We start from the raw sequence: 26,480 nt of genomic DNA, 5'->3' as shown, positions 1-26,480 counted from the left end.
TTTGGAACAGGTGATAAGGTTAACTCAGTGCATGCCTTTTATGAATTAGACCCCTTACCACTGTATACTAAGTAAACTGTCTGTATCCATATTGTGTAATTTGTCCCTTAGGAAACTCATGTAATATGTAAAAGCACAGATTTGCCGTGAACTACTTGGGAATATGTGACAGCCATATGCTAACGTGCGCATGTGTGTGTATGCAGTTGTGCATCTGAAGGCCTTGTCCACAATACCATAATGTGTTACAGCACCACTAGTGACAGCACCTGCTTAGGATAATGACTCCACTACAGAACATTCAGACATGGAGCACATACAGCCCCAAAAAATGGTGCTGAGTCAACGAATGTAGCCTCACAACTGGTTGAAATCCTCGTTTGCCTGCCTTGCAGCAACTCAGTAAGCTGGGGACTTTGGTCTGACATCTCAATTAAAGGCCAGCACTTCACAAGTACAGGACCTCTCTTATGCCGCTTTGTTGTATTGGTAATTACTCACTACACCAGCAGAGGCAGTGTGTACAGATTGACAGAAGCAGGCAGAGAGAGCACAGATGTGATTTAAGATGTTATCATTATCAAAATGGTGCCCATAATGTAACATGTTAGGAAAGATCTGAAGTTGGCACCCAAACCTGTCTTTTAGTTAGCACATCTCAATGTAACAGGGTGTGTAGAAGGTACTCTGAAGCTTTGGAAGCTGGATGGCTGTCATATCCTATGCATGGTATATAACCCATATACCTTATGCTACTGCAGCTGTGATCATTCGAACATCTACTGTTGTGTTAACTTATAAAACTGTACTTTCTCTGAGTAGAATCCAACAAGAAAGAGTAACCGGAACCATAAACAAGTAAAATAAATGCAGTTTAATAAAGATCTAAAAAAACAGTTTAATAAAGAACTAAAAACGGTAATAGTAAAATCAAGTGTAGAGACACTTTTACCCTAAGGCTTCGTCAGGCAAAAAAGAAAGGTAGTTCTTAAAACAGTTATATTAGTAATGAACCAGCCACGTGATAGAGTAGCAGTTAATGGACTTGATTATGTAATTGTCTTAGATAAGGTTTTAAAGTAACCATTTCATTTAAGCTTGGAGGTATGTGAGCATTAAATCTGAAAATCCACTTCAGTTCTTCATGCTCAGTTTGTAAGTCCAATGTCACCTCTCCTCAGTGTTTGTGACAATGTTTTTAATATTAAGAATTTAAAGACGTGTGTTGAGTCTGTTCCATTAATATGTTTATATAATGCATTGGTAACAACTTGCCTCTTAATGACTGAAAAGTGCTGACTGATTCTTTCTTTTAATTTCCTGTTTGTTTTCCCTGTGTTGTAGTATATGCATTTACAACAGATAGCCAAGTAGATGAGGTTACTCATATCACAAATGCCATATGCATGCAGGGTAAAAGGTTTCCCACTTACATGATGTTTAATAAACTTTTCAGTGTAGATGGAATTACAAGGAACACAACTGTTCATTTAAAAGTAACTTGTTTATTGCTGGTAAAGTAAGAAAAACTCGTCAATTGCTCCTTGTAGCATAATATATTTTTTACATTGGCATATCTCCTATGGCTACATCTTGGTAATTCACCTAAGACATTTCTTAGTTCTGGAATATCAGTAAGAATCGACCAGTATCTACTAATGATGTTACATCCTAGCGTACTTTGTCTGGAACATGCTGCAAAGTTGGCTTATCAAATTACAAGCAAATTTCATCCAGTCTTTCTTTGAGAGCTTCATAATGCACAGATGAATACAACATCTGCAGACACAAACTCAAGAAGTTATTTCTCACTATCCCACTGTCTGCAGCAAATGTCCGAAATACAATAACATCTTGGAAATTTCCTCTCGTTTCCTTCATGTATGTTGTCCGTACTGCACAGATTGAGTGCAGTTAAAACTTAGCCAAACTCACTTTTAAGATTTAAGTATTTAGAAGTCATTCGTATCTATAACAGACTTTCAAATAACTTTTATTTGGTAATCTGCCATAAGTTCAGGATGAAACAATTCCTAAAATGTGTTCAAGGCAAACCATTGCTGGTGAAGAACCCAATGTGCCTTGAATTTAGGTCTGAAGCAGACCCTTCAAATGAATTGACATTTTTGGTAAGGTGTACCCTTATGGCATCTGTTCTGATGAGGTGTGACTTAGGGGCTTGTGTTCTCAGTGCAACCCCTCTCAACAACTGCAAGCACTACTAACTAGCATGTGAGGAATTGGGAAATAAACACAACTTAGAATATGTTAACCAAAAGCCAAAAATTTTTCATTTTACTTTGAAAAAAGTGAATCAGTACTCTAAATCGAGTCTCTTTCATGTGAAGACCACTGAACACTGTAATAGTAATGAGGGGTATGGACATCTCACTTGCCCATTTTTAGAATAAGCAAATATGCTACACTGCTGTGGAGCCTTTATGTAACACTTTGTTTGGTACATTGAAGACTGGATCCAAAGCAGTCCACCAGGCAGCAACATCTTCATTTGCCAATCCTGCTCTTGTAATCAGCTGCGCTTTTCCAAACACATAGCATCCATTTTAGTGCTGCATGACTAATAGGAGTATGTTGTCAAATTAGACATGTTGTACCATTTTAATTTCTACAGACAACATTATTTATTACCACTGCTACAGCAATGTTGTACTTTTAAATGTATGGCTAAGATATGTTTAACCATCTTTTAAAGTAACTGTTCTTCCCACTGAGCAATGTCTACAAACGGTTCCCCTTCAGAAGGTCAAATGGCTGAAATCTCAAAATGCACATGGACGAAGCCATATGTTCGAATTTCAGAAGCTCGACCTTCTGAAAGGGAAAGAAAAAAATAAAAACAAAACACGAAACAATGTTTCTGCAGGGGGAAAGCCCCCCTGCAACCCCCACACCCCCGCTACTTATTTATTCTAACTCTGAGATCGCACTACAGCGTAGAAAGGGAAATCTCCTGTTCTGTGCTGTATGCCGATCCCCATTCAGAAGGTTGAGCTTCTGAAATTTCGAGCATATGGTCTCGACCATATGCATTTCGAGATTTCAGCCGTTCGACCTTCTGAAGGGGAACCCTACAAACACACTTTTTTGTGCTGATGACATAAAAAGGAACTCTGTTACCTAGAAGTAATTGTATCTCATAAATATATCTGTCCTTCAAATGTGCATTGCCTATCACTCATCATTTTTCTTGTAGTAAAACTATGTGACACTATATCTACAGAGTGTTCACATGTTATTCCTTATTCCTTCAGCAGGCAGGCTAAACTTGTGTCATCTCTGTCTTCTTCTACTCCCTTCTGAGCATTGTTCACAGTGTATCTATTCCCACATCTGCTAAGATGTTAGGGGTGACTTGTACCTGACTATTAAATCCAATGGAGTCAGAAAAAAAAAATCTTACTAATTTCAGCTGATGGGCTTTTTGGTGTTGATGTGTGACCTAAATCTCACTACAAAATATATGAAAAATTATTATCTAGCTTTTTTTAACTAATATAAAATAAGAAATGAGCCCTTTCTTCTATCAATACCCCCTCACTATTTTCCTGGTAGACCTCTCCACATTCTCTCAAGTAAGTGAAGGCCCATACACACCATTGGGACTACGCTGGTCATCTCCTTCCTCAGCTAAGACATGTTTTCACTTGCAAGGTACAACAGCTGTCATTTTTCACCTACGTGGCATTTCTTTCCTCAAACTGGAAAGAAGATTCATATTCAATATGGGAAATTATACTTTAACTAACATATGACATTTTTTGTAGTTATACATCCAAAGAAGAAGAATATACCGGAAATTTGATGAGACAATATTAAACAAAGTTAATATATTTATTAAACCTAGAAAATGTTTAAATTTGTAAATAACTCATAGTTTTTGTACGCAAAACATACAAAGCATGCATTTCCTCATATATTTTAATTAGTCTTGCAATTAAAAATGTTTACATACAATATTAAATTGACTTATTTGTTAATTAAGCAAGTAAGCTGCAGCTCAGACCATTATCAGACAAACTTCAAACCATGACAAGGTTAAATATAAATGTTTAGAATGTTAGCCCAACAACCCAAATGCTTTTTATTTGGGGGGGGCAGAGCACCCACATAAAACTCTTGCAGACATAGGTGGAACATAAACTCTACAACAAATAGAAGTCAGGATCCCCATCCCCCACTTTTACATTCAGTGCTCTAGATTTTATCACATTTCAATAAATTTGGATCTCTTTTAAAGTGTAACTCTTGATCTGTTTCTCTTCTTATACTGCTGTCCCTACTGATGCCCTCATAACTCTCTTAAACTGTACAGACAATAGCAGAATGTCCAGATTTGTGCATTATATCCTTGGACAATTCCTCATATAATTTGTGGTTTTCTGGCAAATCACTGATGACTGAAGCCATTTGAATTTAAGATAGTCTATCCTTTAGAACATGTATGCTACCATAAAGACTGTTATCCTAGCAACTTTCTAAGTTTATAAAAGCAATATTTAAAATATGTCCCTGAATTTGGGCTCTTGTCTCCTCTTTATTTTTGACTTTTTTCAGATTCTTTGTGCACAAGAAGTTGAGAGGCATGTTGATCCTAACTACATCCCTCTTTACTGCAATCCCCCTTTTTTTTACATTTCCTTCTTTAATAACGACTACTTGCGCATACACTTAACCTATATTATATCACTTTGAGTTTAATCTTGTTTATAATATCAGCTGTAGTATCTCTCCAGGTGCGTATCCCAGATTTTCTGTATGCCTTATTTCTTGTCACCCTTATTATAATGGATTTCTCTGTACAGCTGATGTAAGCTTTCTTTGCAGCCCAATAAATACGTATCCTGATGCCGCTTTATGTAACCGCTCCTAATGTGAGTTCTTAAGCCAGCCTACTTATAGTGCCTTTTCTTTTCTTAATCGGCACTCCTTTTGATTGCTGCAACAGCTGATACAAATGAGTTTACAGATCACCTCCTTATGTTATTGTATTGCTACTCTATTCATAATGGATGCAATTTTTCTTCAAATGATATTTACTCGTATGTTGTACTGCTGTAACTGTTGATATTAATTACCTATAAACATATATATATATATATATATATATATATATATATATATATATATATATATATATATAGACAGATATATATATATATAAATATATATATATATATATAGACAGATATATATATATATATATATATATATATATACATATATATATATATATATATATATATATATATATATATATATGTGTGTGTGTGTGTGTGTGTGTGTGTGTGTGTAGTGTTCTAGATGAAAAGTCTTGTGTATTAGGTCATCAGCTGCCCAGTCGATTGCATATGGTCAACTAGGTAGTTGATCAACAGGAGTGTGAGACTGCACAAATCCAGGTGTTGGGAAATTTGCCATTACCTCGTGTTTGTGCGATCTTAGAGTTATAAATAATTAGCAGGGTGTGTGCCCCATGGGGGATGGAGGGGGGCTTACCCCCTGCAAAAAAAAAAAAACAAACAAAAAAAGTTTTATTTGGATTTTTTTTTTAATTAAAAGGTTACATGTGCCAAGGGTGTTTTTCACCTATGTTGAATTTACAATCACTATACTTGAAATATTGTTTGTACTTGCATAGGGGGGGATTCTTGAAGGTATTGAGATATGCACACCTTAACATGGTGCTGCATGGTCCTTTACCATGAAAACATGCAGCATTGTGAGAGGCTAGCCCACAGCCATGTTGAATGCTAATGAGTCATTCCAGAGGGAGAGTGATATGCTAATTAGCCATGTGCCCCCCCCCAAAAAAAAAAACACTTACATGGCGTAGTGATTTAAGAAATTGCTTGGTTGTGTAGATCAGCACAGTCATCCCTACCACATCATGTTATTGAATGTGGCCAAAAGGCCATGTTCATCTACATAATGCAACTGTGGTACAGGGATTGGGGGGGGTGTGGGGGATGTACTAGATCACCAGAGATTACTCGGCATTGCAGTACTATAACAGCACCAATGGCAGAATGGGGATTGGGGGTTAGTGGGGAGATACACTAGACCATCACATATTACCCTTAAAGTGCTACACAGGCATCCACAGCAGAATGGGGATCAGAGTGGGAGATATACACACCACCATGAATTACTCTTAAAGTCTTGTACTGGCACTGATGACAGTATGGGGACTAGAGGGTGAGATAACGAAAGGACACCAAGGAATAACAAACTGAAGTGGAATAGTGGCACCAACATCGCAACTGGGATCAGGGCTTGGGAGAACTACTGGACACTAGGGATGACACAAGGATTTAAGTGCCATACTAGTACCAACAGCAGTATAGGGATCAGAGGGTGGGGTTGGGGGTGGGAGGGTAACACTAGATCACCAGGACCTAATAGATACATGATGTAATGACACCAACTATTACGGGGTAAGATAGGGTAGGGACAGGTACTGGGACTGGTGTGTGTGTGTGTGTGTGTTCATGTTAAGTGCACTTGTGTGTGTGAGAGAGGTCTGGTGGGTGAAACAGTACTGTCTGCATGAGTGGCAGTTTACTAGCAGGATTTGGTAGTAAATGCACTTTGAGGCATGCAGATTAGCTTATAATAAGCTCTTAACTTGTCACAGCTAACATGTCTTTGAATCAAAATAGGCAATCTGTGGGAGAAAGGCCTTTTAAGGACAAGCCTTATAACTCATGTCGGTACGTTTTAATGAATTCTCACTAAATATGTTTTTGGAGTTTTTCTCATTGGGACACTGCTTTGAGATGCAAAGAGCTTATCCACTCTGCCACTATTCTGCTTAAACATATAAAAACTACCAATTTTGTGAACTCTGACAACTAATTTGAAATTACTGATGCTAAATTACACTGGTAAACACATTTTGGTTCCTGACAAGGACTTTTTATTTAACTAGAAAAAAAAAACAAGAGAAGATTGTGTAAATGGAAATCATTATGTATGAAAACATTTTTTTATTTTTTTTTTCATATAGAGGTGTAATTCTGGAATAGACAGAGGTTGAGGCAAAATGCTTCAGGGTATTTTTGCAAGTCTTTTAACACAGCAAGACACTTCATGAGCCTGTGGCTTTGGGATGCCCTTGACCAAATGTATTTATGACACAGAGTGCTTACCAGGTTTACAAACATGCAAATAAATGAAAAAAATAAAAGCAGTCTCTGCAACTCCTGCAGGAAGAACTCCTTAATGTTTTATTATGAAATTTATTGGACAATAAACTTTATAAACTCTTATCTTACTCAACCAGGCATGTACAATATTTAGGATTTTAATTACTTTGTCTTTTCAAGACAGTACTTTTTCAGTTCCAAGACACTTTGTGGTTGTAGCAGGCTGTGCAATGCGCATCAGCTCTGGTTTGCATTATGGCTTTCAGTATATAGTTGAAGACACAGCATGCTTGCTCATACTCAGTGAAATCGCCTTTACCTGAGTAGTACAAGGCTGCTTTTGATCAGTGACCCTGCTGCCCAGTTTCACTGCAGGTCATGGTTTGCTCAACAGGGTTAAGGCATATTTATTAATTGCACTGAGTAAGCAGTGGTTTGCCCCTCACCGTTTGAACAGAGGAAAAGGACATATGAAAGAAAATCAACATACAGCATAATGCAGATTACTTTACCCTAGTCATCGAACTAGGCCGGGAAAGCAGACACAATGCTTTTACCCTAGTTATCGAACTAGGCCGGGAAAGCAGACGCAATGCTTTTACCCTAGTCATCGAACTAGGCCAGGAAAGCAGATGCAATGCTTTTACCCTAGTCATCGAACTAGGCCGGGAATGCAGACGCAATGCTTTTACCCTAGTCATCGAACTAGGCCGGGAAAGCAGATGCAATGCTTTTACCCTAGTCATCGAACTAGGCCGGGAAAGCAGACGCAATGCTTTTACCCTAGTCATCGAACTAGGCTGGGAAAGCAGACGCAATACATAAAGAATTTTGATTTGTTATATCTGGCCATAGAAATCTTACTGGAAGGAAGTAAAAAGGCAGTGATGCATTCAATGTGTTTAAGAAAGGTTCTTGTAACAAGGACTACTGGGGCATGACATGACATGAAACGGCTGTACAGGAAGCACAGAAAGTGATATCTTTATAAATTGTGTGTATAGGGAATGCATTGTATTGCAGATGTTTGTTTGTTTGTGTCTTTCGGCTTTCCCGGTTAGGGGTCGTCACAGCGGAACTCTGGTCCGCTAATGATTGGTAGTTGATTTTTATGTGCCAAGTTACCAGCCCTTATGCACAACCTTCAACAAAGGTACGCTCATTCACACATGTCTCCACGCAGAAGACACTCTAGCTGAGAATCGAACCGGACAGCGTCTCACTGTGAGGCGACAACGCTACCGCAGCACCACCACAAACTGCACTATGACACGTCACATTTAACTGCTACTTTGATATAATGTAATCATGTTAAAATGGTCCCGCTCTCTATCTTTTTAGATATAAAAGAAATATCAAGTAAACATCAGACCTCAAGCTCCAGTATTAGAAAGCTGAGGAAGAGTAAGGGGTAAAATTAATAAAAGTGCTAGAAAGAAACGCTGGGGTAAAATTAATAAAAGTGCTAGAAAGAAACGCTGAACGCAGACCAACAGAATAAGGTTACACTAGCCTGGCAGTTATTAATGTAGTCCCCATGATATGCTGTGCAGACTAATCCTTGGTACAGGTCAATGACCTACATTTTACTCTGCTTGTACTAAATGAATGTGTAAATGAATAAATGAATGAATGACTGAAGCTGTTTTCAAATTGCACATGGTGACAGTTTACAGAACAATTACACATACATAATTTATTGACATATTGATCATTTTTTTATTCATATGTTTCAGAGTTTAGGCGATCTAGGCAAAATGCTCACTCTTACAAGGGATATAAATAAAACAGAATGCATTAGATTTGCTTTCTTGATGGCTTCTTACATACCGATGTACATATAGTCCTGCAAAATAAAGTAATTGATCCATAACTCTCAATCTCTTAGAGCAAGAAATCTGGGCAAAGCAAAAATAATGGGGGGACAAAAGCACAGAGACAGATTTTAAATATAAACATAGGAATTTGCTAGAAAAACAGGAAAAGTGTTACTATGCATTTTATGAAGGATATGAAGTCTAGAACTCCAATGCATGCCACAATATAGTGACCTCAGTTATCAATAATTTTCCACGACACCACAAAGTTTTTGAAGAACAGATCAAAAATATGAGGCAAAAATCTGAACAGCTGAGAGTTATGAACTGATGAAAAATAAGTTGTAAGCCAAAATAACAAATTAGCAATGGAAATCTGTGGCAATGTCAGACAAAATTTTATATTACTGAATACAGAATTAAAACCTCAGATTTTTTCACAGAAATTGCCATACGAGGAGAACCAAATCATCATTATAAAATAAGAAACTGATAAAACTGAGAAAAAATTCTTCTAAACAAATTGCAGACATAAGATTCAGAATGAAACATATCTAAAGCAAAATGGTTGTTATGGACATTTAGTGGAAAAATATTTAAGAACATGGGAAGAATGTGCATACAGAAATTATTATGTATGAAAACAGTTCAAACTGTTTAGTGGAAGGTAAACAGTGGAAAGAGGTGACAATAAGTCAAATAAGAACATCTGTTGGCGTGAATGCATCGCAGACAGGAATGTAATTTTTTTGACATTGGGATATATTTAATGGAAATCATTACCAAAAAACAAGAATGTTATTCTAGTGAGCAGTCTTTTTAAACATGCTCCAAAACTTTGTACTTTAGCTTGCTTTTACGTTTTACTCTACACAACCCAGGGAGCAGTAAGTGTTGTTTAATTAGTGTATGTAACAGTGCACATGACATGCTATGACTAACAGAAAGCAGTGCACAGTAACAATTGGCTAAAAGGCAGCAATGTTCATTGGCAATTTAATAGGTTCATAGGTTCAAAGGTACATAGGACGATACTAGGCTATTGGCCCGGAGGCCCTTATAAGCCTAGACTAAGAATTTCACCCATGTTCCCACAAATTCAGCACCTGTTTTCCCTGTCCAGCAGGGACACAGGTGAGTTCCTAGGGTATATTTTCTGTTTCCCATCCAGTCGTCCAGGTTCCTGTTAAAGAGGGCTAGTGAGGTACTCTGCTTGAAATGGACAGGAAGTCTATTCCACAGATAGGGGAGTCATTGAGGTACAAATATATCCTGCCAGCCAGTTCTACTAATGTCACAGACCAGGTTGAAACCTTGCGTGCCAGTTGCGTGAGTGGATTTTGACTTATGGATATGCAGCAACTCCGTCAAGGCTGAGTCTGAGATGGCCTTGTATGCCAGACACAGGTCACCTCTGAGCGTATGCAATTTATGCTTGCATGTGACAACATCAGGTATGTTCTGGAGGAGTAATGCCTAGGACTTCAGTTATTACTGTATAATAAGGAGTTTCAGGACTTGAGAGATAGCAAGTTATCAGTATCATCAGAACTGGGATTGGAGCATGGTTGAGGTGCCAACACTGCAGAAATAGTAGCTGCTTCCTGATTGTGCAATGAAATCACTTGGGGAGGTCTTGAAAGTACAAAAAAAAGTGTTGGAGATTCACAGAAGCCTGATGCACTTCTAAGGATGGAGCTATTTGTGTACAAGTCTGTGTTTCAATACCAAAGCATACAGCCATAGAGTTATTTTTGCTATACCTGCTGAAAAGCTGGTTGAGTGCCACAACTCTGCCTATCTATTCTGTAACCATGTAAGAGTTGATCATAACATGGCTAATACTGAAGCATCAATCAAGGGAGTTTTGGGTGCAGTGGGATGGTCTGTGGCTCTGTTATCTACTTTCTCAAGTATCACTACCACCACGTCCTCTCTCCTCCCCTATGAATGTAGATAGCTAGTCCATCTCTGGTTTCCACTAGGCATTGTAGGCACAGTGCAGATCCTCAGACATATGTTCCCAACCCCCCCCCCCCTCCGAGAGGCAAACAAATTCTGCCTTGTCATTCCCTCCCTCCTGCAGACTCCATCAGCACACGGGTTACTAAGTGAACCTCAGTCAGCTGAGTCAGCTGAGTCACAGTCATTATCCTTCTGCCTTACACAACCCATGATACCATCCCTTTATACCATACAGCTGTTTGTGGAATAGCTTCAGGTCTTACACAAAATATCAGAACAAACTGAAACACTTATTTATGTCATAAGTTTTACTATGATTTTATAGTACATTATTAAACTATAGTCAATATTTTTGATTGAATGCTAAGGTAGGCCTACAACAAAGTAAAATACAGGCTCATAAACAAGTTCTAATGAATAAGAAAAGCTTTTGTAACATAAGGAGTTAATAAATAAATATATACAAACATACACACAAACATATTATTACTATAGTAACTTAGAAAATTCATTAATAGTGAATGTGCTGAAAATCTTTTCAGTTTTAAAGATTGTTTACTTTTCAGTTCTAAAGATTATTTACTCCTCCCACCATTTTTTAGGCCAGCCCTGATGAAGCGTATAGCCTCCATTCACATTCTCAGCCCGACCAGCTTATTCATTCATTGTTAACTCTACATGTAAAGGATCAGTCTAACAGTTAGTATCCAATAAGTCTAGCACACTGTATGCATGTGATAGATTTACATTTCTATTTATGCTACCACTACCCAACCGCAGTGTGCCACATTTAAATTTAGGCATTCATGCTGCCTTACAGAATGTACTTATTGTACATATGTTGCTGTTGCTACACCCATGGTTTCCAAGAAGAGCCAGATCGTGGTCAAATGGGGCCCTAGGCAGGAGAACAGACTGGGGCCCCCCATGTCTACCCCACCACACCTCATCCAGCCCCTACCATATCAATATGCCACTATTTGGCTGTCTCACTCAAGTTACCATAAAACACTGTTCAAATCAGGCTTTACTTTTACAAAGATTACAAAGATTCTACTTTTGCAATGATTACATGCATGTCCTCCCCGCGGTTGGATAGCGTTCGAAAGACATGTGTGCGTAATTGGGCGTTGAGCTGGCACCTCGGCATTTTGTAAAAAAAATCTGCTGCCAATCATTAGCGGACCAGAGTTCCACTGTGGTGACCCCTTACTGGGAAAAAGCCGAAAGACAAACAACAACAACAACAAAGATTTCACTTTGAAACTTTTTATTTCAAGTTTCACAGCAAAAACATTGAGAGAAATTTGTCAGCACAAAAGAAACAAAAAACTGACTTGCAAACAGATTTAACGTAAGCAACTTACGTAAGTCTCACTTTCTTTGAGAACCACATTTAAAGTGAATCTAGCAAGCCATTGAATGGAGAGAAGTATATGTTGGGATTCAAAGTCAGTTAATATATAGAGAAGCACTATGTAAATGGTGGAGGGATTCATTTCAGATGTGTGAGGTATAACCATTGTGAATTCCCCAGTTACCACACAGTGTTTGTCTCTGTATCTTAACTTTCAGCATTGCTTTCTGTATTCAGCAGCATAGCGTTGTCGCCTGACAGTAAGACGTTGTCCTGTTCAATTCTCAGCTAGAGCGTCTTCTGTGTGGAGACATGCGTCAATGGGCGTACCTTCGTTGAAGGTTGTGCGTTAGAGCTGGCAACTCGGCACGTAAAAATCTGCTGCCAATCATTAGCGGACTGGAGTTCCGCTGTGGTGACCCCTAACCGGGAAAAGCTGAAAGGCACAATAACACAACAGCTCTCAACTATCCAGATTTTTGCAGAATGTCCAGATTTTTGCCTTACATTTTTTTATGTCTGTTCTTCATAAAATTTTGTTTTTCTGGCAAATCCCTGGCTATTACTGAGGATTGAATTCATAAAATAATGACAGACATTTGAGTTTCAAACTTCATACCCATCAAAAAATTCAAGTATTGCAAAACCGTTTATTCTGTCAATTTTCTAAGTTTGGAAGAGCAATATTTAAAAATGTACCCTACTTTTTGTCCAGATTTCTTACTCTAAGAGAGAGAGGCATGTTCAGCAGTCACCATTCATAGCTCTCAACAAATCAGGGATGAATCAAGAAATAATTAGGGACAATCAGGGGACTTTTAAAATATTAGTATTATTAACTTGAGACATTGACAGAATTAGAAAATGGGAATTAATATACATTTTCTGAAGTAAAACAAGTCTATCACCCTGATTATTGTCATTATTTATTAAGTGTAATTCACCACCTTTTCTCCAAAAGTCATTAGCCAGTCACCATCCATATCTCTCAACAAATAAGGAGTTAATCCAGAAATAATTAGGGAAAATCAAGGACACTTAAAATATGAGATACTGACAGAATAAGAAAAGTGAATTAATATACAATGTTTTGAAGTAAAAGAAGTCTACAACTAATTGTTGTCATCATTTATTAAGTGTAAATCACAGCTTATTCCAAACGTCATCAGTTTTAGGAGGAACAGCCTTTATCCCTGTGTTAAGCCTGGCCAACTGCCATAATGGCATAATGTAAGATTGTATGATGGAAGTAGAAAAAAAATCATCAGCAACAGTCATTCTATAAATTACTGCATACCTCTCAACCTCTTAGCATAAGAAATGTGGAAAAGTCTACAATGCGGCAGAGAGACAAAGGCCCAAAAATTGTGAAAGATTTTAATGATTGGTCTTATAAAATTATAAAGTTGCTACAATAACATGATTTGTGTTAACATGAATTTTCTGAAAGACAGGAGAAAATTTGAAAACTGAAATGCGTGTCATTATTTAGTGACTTCAATCTTCAGTGATTTGCCAGAAAAAAGAAAAACAAGTTAGAGGAAAAATATGAGGCAAAAATCTGGACATTCTGCGAAAATATGATACATCATGTACCAGCAAGTACCATTCACACAGCCCACTCCATTCCTGTTTTCTTAATGTATGTTTTTCACTATTAAAATGAAGGAAACAAATGACTTAGAGTGGACACTCGGAGATCAATGACCTACTTATCACTTTTTTGCTTAGTACTCATCAGTTCCATTCCTCTGGCTGGGCACTATGGATAAGGACAAGCTCTGTCAGCACTACTGCACTAATTAATGGCAACATTACTGTTTGATCTGGTCTCTCAAGTCAAGTCTTGCAACTTACAAGCTGGTCTCATGTCTCTGCAGTCCACTCTTTTGACCAGTAATGTTACTTGCTGGCAGACAGTGAAATGAACTCTTTTTTTTTTTTTTTTTTTTTTTTTTTTTTAAATAAAGCTGAGGAGAAATCAGTAAATAAGCAGGAGACAGCAACACATTACAAATAATTTTAAAACTGCTGTACCTGTTGTGGAGACAACTGAATGATTGACAATTTGGAGAGAGGGGCAGACCAAATGGATGGTGGGGAATGGGAATAGCTGCATAATTAGTCTATGACCAAGGGATAAGAGGAGAGGCAGGAAGTGGGAGACACAAGTTTTAATATTTTAGCCTGCTGCCTGACAAAAGAAAACAAACACCAATGTCTATTCTTAAGGAACATACTGTGACCGTCCTACCCAAATAGAAGAAGCCAACATGATGAATGACTTCATGAGAGTTACTTGTGTAGGTAAGCAATGCACAAAGGAGGATGTAAACAGGTGGGCAGGTCAGAAATCACTGGATCGAAATCCGATGAACATAGTAGAACGTTTTTTTTTTTTTATAATTTCTGCAAGTTTTGGGCCTCCCTAGCCATCACTGGGTGATCTGGGCCTTAGGCAACTGCCTAGGTCAACTAGTGCTGCATCCTGCTCTGCCACCAAGGGTCATTCTCTCAGCATATTATCCCACAATGGAATCAAAATATCATCCCATGAGTGAAAACATGACCACTGACTGTGCAACATACTACAACATCACCATTTTTGAAATTCTGAAAACCAGAAGCACAAGCAGAGGGTTGTTTTTGAAATTTGGGCGGCTGCAATAGTGATCTTATAAATATCATGACCAAAGTGAGAAAATGGAGCTTAGACAATAAAAAATATGTTACATTCAAAAAGAAAAATGCTACTTGCACAAAACAATATGTGTGCTCAAGATAAATTAATCATTACTCATGAAAAGCAATTATTTAGTAAGAGTAATCCATACTTTTTTACAGTGGCTTCCAAAACATTGAAATTATAGTTGCCATTTGTTTGTCCAGGCTGTTATCATTTTAAACAGTAAACATTTTGAAAGCATCTGTTTCCTGTTAGCTGTATTTGTTGCTGGACTGGTAGATCAGTCATTATCTAGTGCAATGCACATAAAAGATGTGCAGCTTACTTTAAATATCTTATGAAGGAAAACTAGAGAAGATGAGATAGCAGGAATTACACTAAGTTAACATAACAGGAATTACACTAAGCTAACATAGCAGGAATTACACTAAGTTAACATAACAGGAATTACACTAAGTTAACATAGCAGGAATTACACTAAGTTAACATAACAGGAATTACACTAAGTTAACATACTGTGCAAATGCCATTACATTCACAGGAGCATGAATATGCAATACATCTCTGAGCTACCTCTGGACACTTGCACAGTGAGAAAAGACAGAATAGGAAGTTCTATACTTATAATGGTATTATATAAAAAGTACATTTCCTTTTTTAAATATCATCACTGCATAATAACAATCCATAATTTCTGGGTGTAGGTAATGTAGATTTATCTATGTCTGTCTTTGTTTGGTCACTTGGGCTTTGACCTTGTGATCAAACCCCATCAGCTGTGAGTAAACCCTACATTAACTACCACCAAATATGGCACATTGCTGAAATATATTCTAAGTATGAGATTGCAGCACCTTGATGTATTCTCCTTAGTGAATTAATACAGATAACCAGTAGAGGTGGGAGGCTCCAGTCATCCATGTTGGGTAAAGGGGGAGAAAGCAACCACTTACAAAAACACTTTAATGGTATTACCACAAATTTTAAGAGTTGCTGTAATCCTTTAATAGTTCCACTTCCTTTTTTGTAGTTCTGGGTGTTGAGCTTCTGACAGGGAGCTGCATGCAGATACCTTGTCACTGTACAAGTAAGCCAGTAAAGTTAAGCAGTCTTCTATGAACCAACCAACAAATATTACCTTATAAAGACATGAGAAAAACAGAAGTGCATTCCTTCAGATTTAATGAAAAATTTTATGAAATGCGTTCAGTAGCATAACCGGTTTGTTTTAGGCAACAGTGAACTCAATGGTCCTGGAGGGCCACAAACAACAGCAAGTTTGTATTGTGATATTTTACTACATGTTTGCCAAACCACCAAAAGCTGCTCTGGCAGTCTTATGTACTTACTACATTAGGTGGGTAATACTAATTGTTAAGATGAAGAAGCCCAAGTTCTGGCGCAACTTCTTCTGCTTTAAAATTCAAAGATAATTCTGATTATAGTGACTGTGTTTTATCAAGTAGGAGGCTTTATAATTTCATTAAATGTTTCACGACTGACAGAGTGGCCTAGACTTAGTTAAATCCTACTTGTGGGCATCCCCTCCAGTAAAAATAACATCATACCCATAATACCCTTCCTCCTGATCATTCTTGACTATGTGGGGACTCCACACAAGCTGCTGCTGCTGGTTAGGAGAAAATGGAAGAAAAAAATCCTTCATTCTTCAGTTACATAAGTTATCCTAAACAGGGGTGCAATATGCTCTTGTCAGGATAAAACCAATAATCAGTGAACAAGGTAAATGCTAGAGATCAGCAGTGGTCAGCAGAACAAGTGGTCACAGTTTTACCTGGAATTTTAAGAACAGCCAACATTCCTTATCTTCAGAGATGTTTTCTCTTTCATGGAGTTTTATAAATATAAATAATGGCAGGACACCATATTCTATAACTCAGTTTCCTTACTCAAGAATTCTGAGCAAAGCCAAAAATAATGGGGGGATAAAGGCTCAAAATCAGAAACACTTTTTAAATATTACTCCAATCCACTTAAGAAGCTAAAAGAATAACACCTTTTGTATCAACATGCATTTTCTGAACAATAAGTGTGAAACTCTGTCTGGCATTATTGATTGTGTGGAATCCTGATTGATTTACAAGTAAATCAAAACTTTTATGATGTGCAAAAACATGAGGCAAAATCCATTCTGTGAAATAACGGACAATGAATGAGGTGAATAAAAGTGACTTACCCTGGTGTTATTTGACTGTGAAACAGCAGTTGGTGATCTGGTGTGGCAGTATTAGTTTCACTCAATGCGCTATTATTTGCTGAAATCGGTGAAAAACTAGTACTGTTATTGGTTATGTGTGTGTGTGTGCGCATGGGGGGATTTGCAGTGCCTGTGTGTTGGGGGGGGGGTTGCAGCCTACTAAACGGTAGCAAGTTGGCCATAATTTCTTTCACTTAACATTATAAACATAGAACTTGCACATGATAGGTGGCTATCTGTTGTGGTTTCCCAAAAGGAGGATGTGTGTGAAAGCAAATACTCATTGTCACTGTGGCACAGTGAGTTGCTTTGCTGTTTCACAGTGCTTTGCTCTGGCTGAGTTCTTGGCTTTAGATTTTTCTTTCAGAAGTCTCCATGCTTTCCCAGTCTGTAGATGTTTATCCATGTGCTCTGGTTTCTTCCAGCACCCCAAAGATGTGCTGTAGGTGAGCTTTCATTCCTCTAGTTTCTGTGAAGGTGAGAGTATAGCATGTTTGTATATGTTTGTGCATTCTGTGACAGACATGACTTACCAGTAACAGTGTGTGTGTGTGTGTGTGTGTGTGTGTGTGTGTGTGTGTGTGTGTGTGTGTGTGTGTGTGTGCACGTGTGTGAAAAAAAAAATAAAAACATCACCAGTTTTAATCTGGGGACAAACACACTAATGCCAAAAACAAAGAAAAATCTTTGGGATAGCAGTAAAGAATATAGTTATCAAGTAATTATCCTTTAAAAATAAGGCAGAAAATAAATCACAGAACATCCAGACCCTTACAGCTCTTAAGGTCTCGTGGCCTCTCCCTCATCTCTACCCATTCTAAAATCAGCCCTGCTCAAAGGTATGTACAGAAGGTTCATAGGTATTTACTAGACTAATGACCTTTCTAAGCCTAGCCATGCATTCCAAATCTCTAAAAAGTTCTGATACCCTTGATAAGTGTAAACATGGGCCTGGGAGATGAAACATTTACAGGTAACCTGTGTCCATTAGAGACATAGGTGCCAAACTAGGGATGAATTTCTGGTTTCCCATACAATTGTCCAAATTGCACTTGAATTGGATTAAAGAGCAACTCTTTTTCACATGGATTGGGAGCCTGTTCCATAGATGGGGTAGTCTCTGGGATACATACCTATCTCTCCAGCAGGTCCTATTTATATCACAGGCAGGGTTTAAGTCTTTAGGATGGGTAATTCTGGTGCTATTTGTTTTGTGGATATGCAGGAGGTCCATCAGAGTGGGGTCTGACAATGCCCTGTATGCCAAGCATAGATCTCCCCTCAAAAGCCTGTAGGAGACCGAATACAGGGATAGAGCCATGAGGCGACCTGTATAGGACACTTTACTTATGCCCTGTATTCTTTTAGTGAGGAAACTCTGTGGACATTCCAATTGTTGGGTATGCTTGGTTAGGTACATAACAAAGGGGGCATTGTACTCAATGACAGGTCTGATGAATGCTGAATACAGTGGAACAATGACTTCTTTGGACTTAGATGTCATACCTTTGTTTATAAGTTGCGCAACATAGAATGATTTAATCACCACTGTAGACAAATGATGGTCAAAGGCTAGATTACTGTGTATGTCCCTAAGTCCCTGACTAGTGGGTCAACTCCAGGGGGTGCATTGTCAATATGATAGTTACCAAGGATGGCTGACTTCCCAAAGGATACTATTACACATTTCTTGGCATTTAGTTTTGGTCCATAGCTTTGACACGAGTTGTTTGTCTGTGTCTGCCCCTCGTAGAGAACATTTATGTCAGTGTGAGATTCAATGATGCTTCTAATTTGCAATCATCTGCAAATTTAATCAGCCAGAGACCACTGACATTGGCCTTGACATCTGAGAAGTAAATGCCAAAAAGGAGTGGTCCAAGGACTGATACTTGAGGGACTCCACTTGTGACTGGCCTCTTTGTAGAGGTGGGCTCCCCAATTCAAATTTCCTGGGTCCTATCTGTAAGCCAGTTGGCTATCTACCGGGTGACAAACAGGTTTGTAACTAACTTCTTGAGTTTGCTGTAGCTTATGTGGGGGGCATGGGATGGTGCTATAATTATTTCTTTAATTTTCCTCACAATCAAACCTCATTCTTACATTTTACTGCTCGTATCTCCCTCTCCCTCGGCGTTGTGTGCTTGCCAGATGCTCTTCTTCCCAAGTAATACCTGCCTCCCAAAATAATTAAAGCTACAGTCTTCCTCACAACAAGAGCCCCGTGGAATACCTCTAAGAACTGCACAGACTCTTGAAAACCACTTGCACTGCAAAAGAAAGTAGGTGCTTGCCTACTGTGTCAGCAATTATATAATTATTGTTGTATCTAGCAGCATTTGTAGCTTTGAGGCTAGCACTCGTGCTGAGAACCCCTCCCCCATTAATCTCTATTCTAGCTTGTTCTCTTAGCTTTTTTTTCATCTCCTACCTATCCCCTTTCTGCCAGTAAATGGCAGTATTGTACTAGGTTAAGCCAACTCTCCAGTTCGCAAAACATCTGTAATGGCTATATTTCTGTGAATGTGCTTTGTTAAAAGTATTCAAACAGATTGGCTTTTTTATCATTTCACTCATCCTCCCATCTATAACACATATTGGCAAAATACCTGCCTATAGTGTTGCTTCTGCTCACAAGTTAAAAACATGTTTATCTCTCATATGTACCTTACAAGAATAAATTGCTTTTTCTCCCCCTTTTCAGCCAGCTAAAGACTCCCCTGAGTTACCTTCTCACCCAACTTACCTTACTGATTGTTTTTTTTCCTTCTTCTTAAACTTTCTCTTTGCTGTGTCAGACAATAGGTCATAACCAATCTCCTGGACAACCCCTGATGTCCTTGCACACCACTCCCCCTCTACCCTTGCTACTAGGCTATTTTGCTACCCCTCCCACCTCCATGTGAATCTACAATTGGGGTCAGTACTTACTGGCACCATTTTTAAATCCCATTCTTACATTTCACTGCTTGTATCTCCCTCTCCCTCGGCGTTCTATGCTTGCCGGTCAGCAGTGTTCTATTGTTTTTTTTTAAACCTAGCTTTCCACAACCTGTGCCTTATCATGCTGGTTTCTGCTTAATTTCTATCATAAAACTTTGCATATCATGTTTTCTGCCTTAATTTCTACATTGTTGCTCTGCCGCTACGATGGTGATATAACAAGCCTCGTGTACTCCATATCTGTTTATGTTAAGCAACCATCCCATGCTTATATTGGGTCTCTGATTGCTATTTGCTGCCATAATATGTGTTTGTAAGAACTAGGCACATAGTACTTTTTTATCTTTTATGTATACATTTTATATTGGGCTTGCAATTGCTAGAGAAAGGTGTTGAAAGAACTGTGATTAGTTTATTTATCTGCCCTTTATACACTGCATTTGTGCATGCTATTGCTGTTGAAAGAACTGTGATTATTTTATTTTTTATCTACTGCATTTGAGCTTCCTATTGCTGCTGCAATTTGAGTTATACCGAGTAAGATCATTGCATTTTCCTAGTATTGCTCGTACAGATTAGGCAGCTGCTTTTGGTCTTATTAAGGTGAAAGCGAGCTCTATTCCCTGGACAGTTTACATTATTATGAGGCTAGAAATTTGGTATTTGTTTTATTCTAATATTAATAGCTTTGCCCTACATGCACTGTTAATAATCTAAATAGTGTATTCATATTAGCAATTGTTTATGATGTATTTCATTCCACTCACGTACTGACTGTCCTTCTCTCCCTTCTACTCCTATCCCTGTATACTCGTTCCTCTTTTCCCACCTTGCTTTTTCCTTTTCTGCTTTTATTTTCACCTTACCAATCTGTACCTCTCCCATTCTAACTCTCCACCTCTATCTGTCCATCTTCTTCTTTAAGTCTCTATTTCCCTCATTTCTGCTTGCATTTCCCTTTACAGTTTTTACCTTGTTTTAATCTCTGTTGTCTCTTCCTTACAACAAGAGCTCCATGGAATACCTCTAAGAACTGAATGGACTCTTGAAAATCACCCGTACTGCAAAAGAAAGTAGGTGCTTACCCACTGTGCCACCAAATACAATTATTGCTGTATCTAGCAGCGTTTGTAACTTTGAGGGTAGCACACGCGCCAAGAACCTTCCATCCCAGTAATCCCTATACTAGCTTGGTCTCTTAGCTTTTTTCCATCTCCTACCTGTCACCTTTCTGCCACTAGATGACAGTATTTTACTAGGTTAAGCCAGCTCTCCAGCTTGCAAAACATCCAGAGTGGCTATATTGATGTGACCGTGCATTGCTAAAAGTATTCAAACAGATTGGCTTTTTTTATCAGTTCACTCATCCTCCCATCTATAACATATATTGGCACAATACCTGCCTATAATGTTGCTCCTGCCACAAGTTAAAAATACGTTTCTCTCTCATATGTACCTTACAAGTATAAATTGCTTTTTCTCCCCCTTTTCAGCCAGCTAAAGACTCCCCTGAGTTACCTACTCACCCAGCTTACCTTACTGATTGTTTTTTTTTCCTTCCTTAGGTTCGTAGGTTCATAGGTTCATACTAGGCTATCTGCCCGAGGGCATTTACAAGCCTAGCCCATAGTTTTGTGGCTTACGCCACCCCTTTAGTATGGGGAACTATACCCATTATTTTGCTGTGCCTCTGTCAAGCAGTGACACTGAGGTAATCCCTGGGGTATATCTGCGATCTCCCATCCATTGGTCAAGATTTCTCTTGAATAAGGCCAGCGAGGTGCTCTGCCTCACATATACCGGGATTTTATTCCACAGCATAGGGAGTCTTTGGGTGATGAATCTATCCCTCCAGCACGTCCTATTAATAGCCGTGTCGAGGTTTAAGTCTCCCGCCCTTGTGGCTCTGACGGATCTAGATTTTTGAGGTGAAGCATATTCATCAAATCTGGGTTTGACATGGCCTTGTATGTTAGGCAAAGGTCACCTCTGAGCAAGCGGTAAGCGACTGAATAGAGCTGGAGTTCTTTCAGTCGGGCAGCATAGGACAGATGTTTGAGACCCTTTATCCTTTTGGTGAGGAACTTTTGTGGCCTCTCCAGCTGCTGCAAGTGTCGGGTCAGATACATTCCGAATGGGGCATTGTACTCAATCATTGGTCTGATGAGTGATGAGTATAGGGAGACTATGACCTCCCTTGATCTAGATGAGAATCCCTTCATGATAAGGTGGGCAATGTAGAAGGTCTTCCTAACTACTTTAGCTACATGGGTGTCGAATGACAGGCTACTATCAACCTGGGTCCCCAGGTCCCTGATAACTTCTTCTGTGCTCAGTGGATTGCCACCTATTTGGTAGCTAGGGGTAACCTTGTTTTTCCCGAAGGGTATGACTATGCATAGTCCTCTTAAACTTTCTCTTTGTTGTGTCAACCTGCTCCATTTGCCCTCGCTGCACTCAGGCTCACTGCGCTCCCCTACCATACCCCCATTCCCACACACCCCACTTTCATTTCCTTTATACTAGTCTACTTCTCCACCCCTTCACTACTGACCAATCTCCACACCCTATCGATTACCATACTCCCCCGCCCCTCCAACATTTTTCTCTTCAACCCCTCCCACTTTACTTGCCTTCATTTACTCTCCCCAATCTCCTCCTCACATCTGACCTAGCGCCCTTGTCAGGCAGTCACCTATCTCTCCTTAAACCTACTACACCTAACTGCTCTTACATATACTCACCCTACTCTACCCTAGCATGTCACCTCACCACCTTCTTATCCCCTTTCTCCTCCTACTAACACTAGCTACTTCATACCATATACCTCTGCATTATATAGCACCATCACCAACTCTCTCAAATAATCACCACCCACATAACTACCCTCACACACTTAGTATCTCTCCTCACCTATTTCAAATGTCCCCCACCTCCCTATATTCTATTAAGATGTATCCTAGTGCTTCTCTAGCCATACGTATAAAGTCAATAAATCCATGTACACTTGACCTACTCTCCTTACTGACCAAGTTCTTTGACTCACTACTCCTGGATGGTGACATCCACCCCAACCCTGAACCGCCCATCACCACCCCTCACAAGCAAGCACCCCCCCCATCTCATCCCCCTCAACAACTCCCCATGGCCACAGTCCATCTCCTAAATCTCTATCTTTTCTCCAAACATCCAAAGCATTGTTAACAAAATTACAGACCTTCACTCATGGATTGACCTCAACTCCCCCCATATCTTAACCCTCTCAGAAACCTGGTTAAAACCTCACATCTTAAACTCAGAAATCCTTCCCTCAGACTATAATATCTTCTGGGTAGTCAGAAGAAATAAAAAGGGTGGAGGTGTTGCTATCCTCTACTCTGAGCAGCTTACTCTCTCTTCACTCTCACTTTCCATACCTAGCTTTGCTCCTGCTGAAATTCTAATAGTAAACTGTCACCTAAATCCCTATAAAAAATTTGCCATCGCATCCATCTACATTCCCCCAGGGGGACAAAATCCCTATCATCGAAAACCTTCTCTCCTGGCTTACCCTAAATGTTACCTAGGAAACTATCATACTTGGTGAAATAAACATAGACTGGACAACTTTTTCTTCCCCATCTCCTACTCATAGTCTCAATCTATATGTTTTCCACCTACTAATATCTTCCCCTAGTGGGTACAATAGTAACTCTACTTCTGGATCTGTAATAGACTGGATCCTTATTTCAGACCCTGTCTTTACCATAACTCCGGCATTCTCCCTAATTCCCTAAGTGACCATTCCCCTATTTATATTCATAGATACTCCCGACACCTTCCCAATGAACACATTTACAGAGAATGCTGTGATCTATCTAACTTCAATCCTGACTACTTCATCTCTGCATTATCCAACATTAATTGGTCCTGTCTCAAAAACCTCCCCTTTAATGATGCTGTAACCTCTTTCAATACTCTATTTCTAGATGCACTAAACTCTATGGCACCTTTCAGGAAAATCAGGGTAAAATCGAAATGTGCCCTCTGGCTATCTAAGCAAACATGCTCTATCATGCATCAGAGGGATGCTGCCTTGAAAATTTGGGCAAGAAATAAAACTCCTTCCTTACTCCAACACTACAAGGAACTTAGAAACAGGTGTAAAACTGTGTTATCAGAGACAAACTTTCTTTGCCTCCAATCAAAGTAGCCCACACAGCAACCCCCAAAGGTTCTTGTCTAGCATAAATAAAATCCTCTACTCTGGTAATCGTCCTACCCCAACCCTTTCCCTCTTAATACCGCCTCAAAGACTGCTGCTCTGTTAAACAAGTACTTTATTGAAATAGCCAAAAACGAACTCCAAAAAGCTCTACTGCCACCTCTCTACCCTCTCATCCCAGATCTCCTTCCTCTAATACATTCTCCCTACAAATAGTTCCCACTGCCTTCATCAAATCACAACTAAATAAACTTAAACCCTGCTCTCCCTCTGTTGACAATTTACCTTCCTACTTCCTTAAAATTGCTGCCAGTGCTATTGCTTTCCTTGTCTCTATTCATATTAATCATTCTGTTACTGAATCTCTCATTCCAGACTTATGGAAATCCTTCTACACAATCCTTCTTCACAAAGGAGGTAACTCCACTGACCCATCCAACTATCGTCCTATTGCTATACTATCTTCCTTTTTCCAAAATTCTAGAAAAGTGTGTCCACACTCAGCTGCTTAAACACCTGCTAGATAATAATCTCTTTACCCCCATCCAACATGGCTTCAGACTTCACAATAGCACTTCTACAGCTCTGCTCTTATTTACCCAAACAGTATCAGAAGTTCGTGACAACAACCTACTAGTTTCCTGTCTTTTCCTTGAACTCTCCAAAGCTTTTGATACTGTCTGTCACTATTAACTAATTAATAAACTCTTTGACCTTCATCTCTCAACCCCATCTTTAAGCTGGTTCTCTAGCTACTTATCTAATAGAAAACAATCCACACGCTGGAAAACTGTCACCTCCCTGTACTCCAAGGCTCAATATTCGGACCTCTGCTTTTCGCTATTTTTTACTAACAGTCTATCCTCTGCCTCCAACCTCTCTACACTCTTATAATATGCCGACGACTCCACCCTTAATACCACTGTCCATAGTGAACTCCTTGCTCTTATCCAGGACACTTTTACATCCACTGAAAACCGGCTCACTGACAATCAGCTGACTCTAAACCCAAAAAAGACAAAGCTTCTACTTTTCCTTCCCAAAACACTGGCACCACACAAATCCACTTTCTCAATTACCTCCCACAACAATACCACAATCAAACCAGAACCCTTTACAAAATTACTTGGTATTATAATTGACGATGAATTAAAATTTGACATACACATCCACCATTTTAGAAAAAAAAAACACTAAAAACATGGTCTCCTGTACCGGAATCACAAACTGCTGCCTTCTTCCTCCAAACCCTCCTTTGCCCTGTCTCTCTTATTACCCTGTCTTCTGTATGTTGCTCCAGTTTTTACCAACCTTTAGTCTTCACTTCTCTCTAAACTACAGTAAACATACAATAAAGTGGCTTCATTTGCCTCTAATCTACCTAACAAATCCCACCACTGCCTTACCTTTAAATCATTACAATGGTCTGAATTCCCTAAACAATTGTCTCTTTCTCAACAGCACATCACACACTCAGTTCTTTATAATCCCACTTCCTTCATCAAATCCCTCCATCTCTAACACTGTGTCCCTGTATAACCCCCATCAACTTTGTACATCTGACAAACATCTTCTTGACATCTATAAGCTGTTAACAAATACTGGCAAGTCCCTGTATAAGTACTCTGAAGCTCACACCTGGAATTCCTTAAGAAGCATCCCTCATAAGCTTCAATTCAAACAAGAACTCAAACATTACCTACTTAACACCTGGTCCTGCCCTTGCCAAGCCCCTACCTGACTTCTGACTGATTTCTTCCTATACTGTATTTCTGATCACTTCTGTTTCTGTCTCTCACTTTTTCCACCCACTTTCTTCTTTTCTCACTCCTCTAACACTGCAATTTAGAATACCGACAATCTGCTTTTGTAAATACTCCTACTCAGGACCTACATCTGCTCCTATTGTATTTGGAATTTTTGAAACTTATACATTAATTTTTTGACATTTTATCTCATTTGTAATGTCTTTTGTCAATGTTATTATTGAAACTGAAGTCCTATTGAAATATTGAGATTTTTATCTTTGTATTAGATACTGCTTTTTTTCTTTTTGGATTGTCTTGTATATGTAATTGGAGCTTTTCTCATCGGGTATCCACTGAAAATGGGCCTTTGGGTCAG

At 38.9% G+C, this 26,480-nt stretch overlaps 1 protein-coding gene across 1 annotated transcript in view; it reads right to left on the bottom strand.

Annotated features, from left to right (window-relative positions):
* Positions 1-26,480, bottom strand: part of PDE11A (phosphodiesterase 11A) — a 3,012,459-nt gene that overhangs the window by 489,344 nt on the left and 2,496,635 nt on the right. The gene's annotated exons all lie outside the window — the stretch shown is intronic.

Source organism: Protopterus annectens, chromosome 6.part0 (genome assembly GCF_019279795.1).
Source record: "Protopterus annectens isolate FY-2018-M chromosome 6.part0, PAN1.0, whole genome shotgun sequence".
Lineage (NCBI taxonomy): Eukaryota > Metazoa > Chordata > Ceratodontiformes > Protopteridae > Protopterus > Protopterus annectens.
The sequence above is the reverse complement of the archived record's forward strand: the minus strand, read 5'-3'. Positions and strand labels throughout refer to the sequence as shown.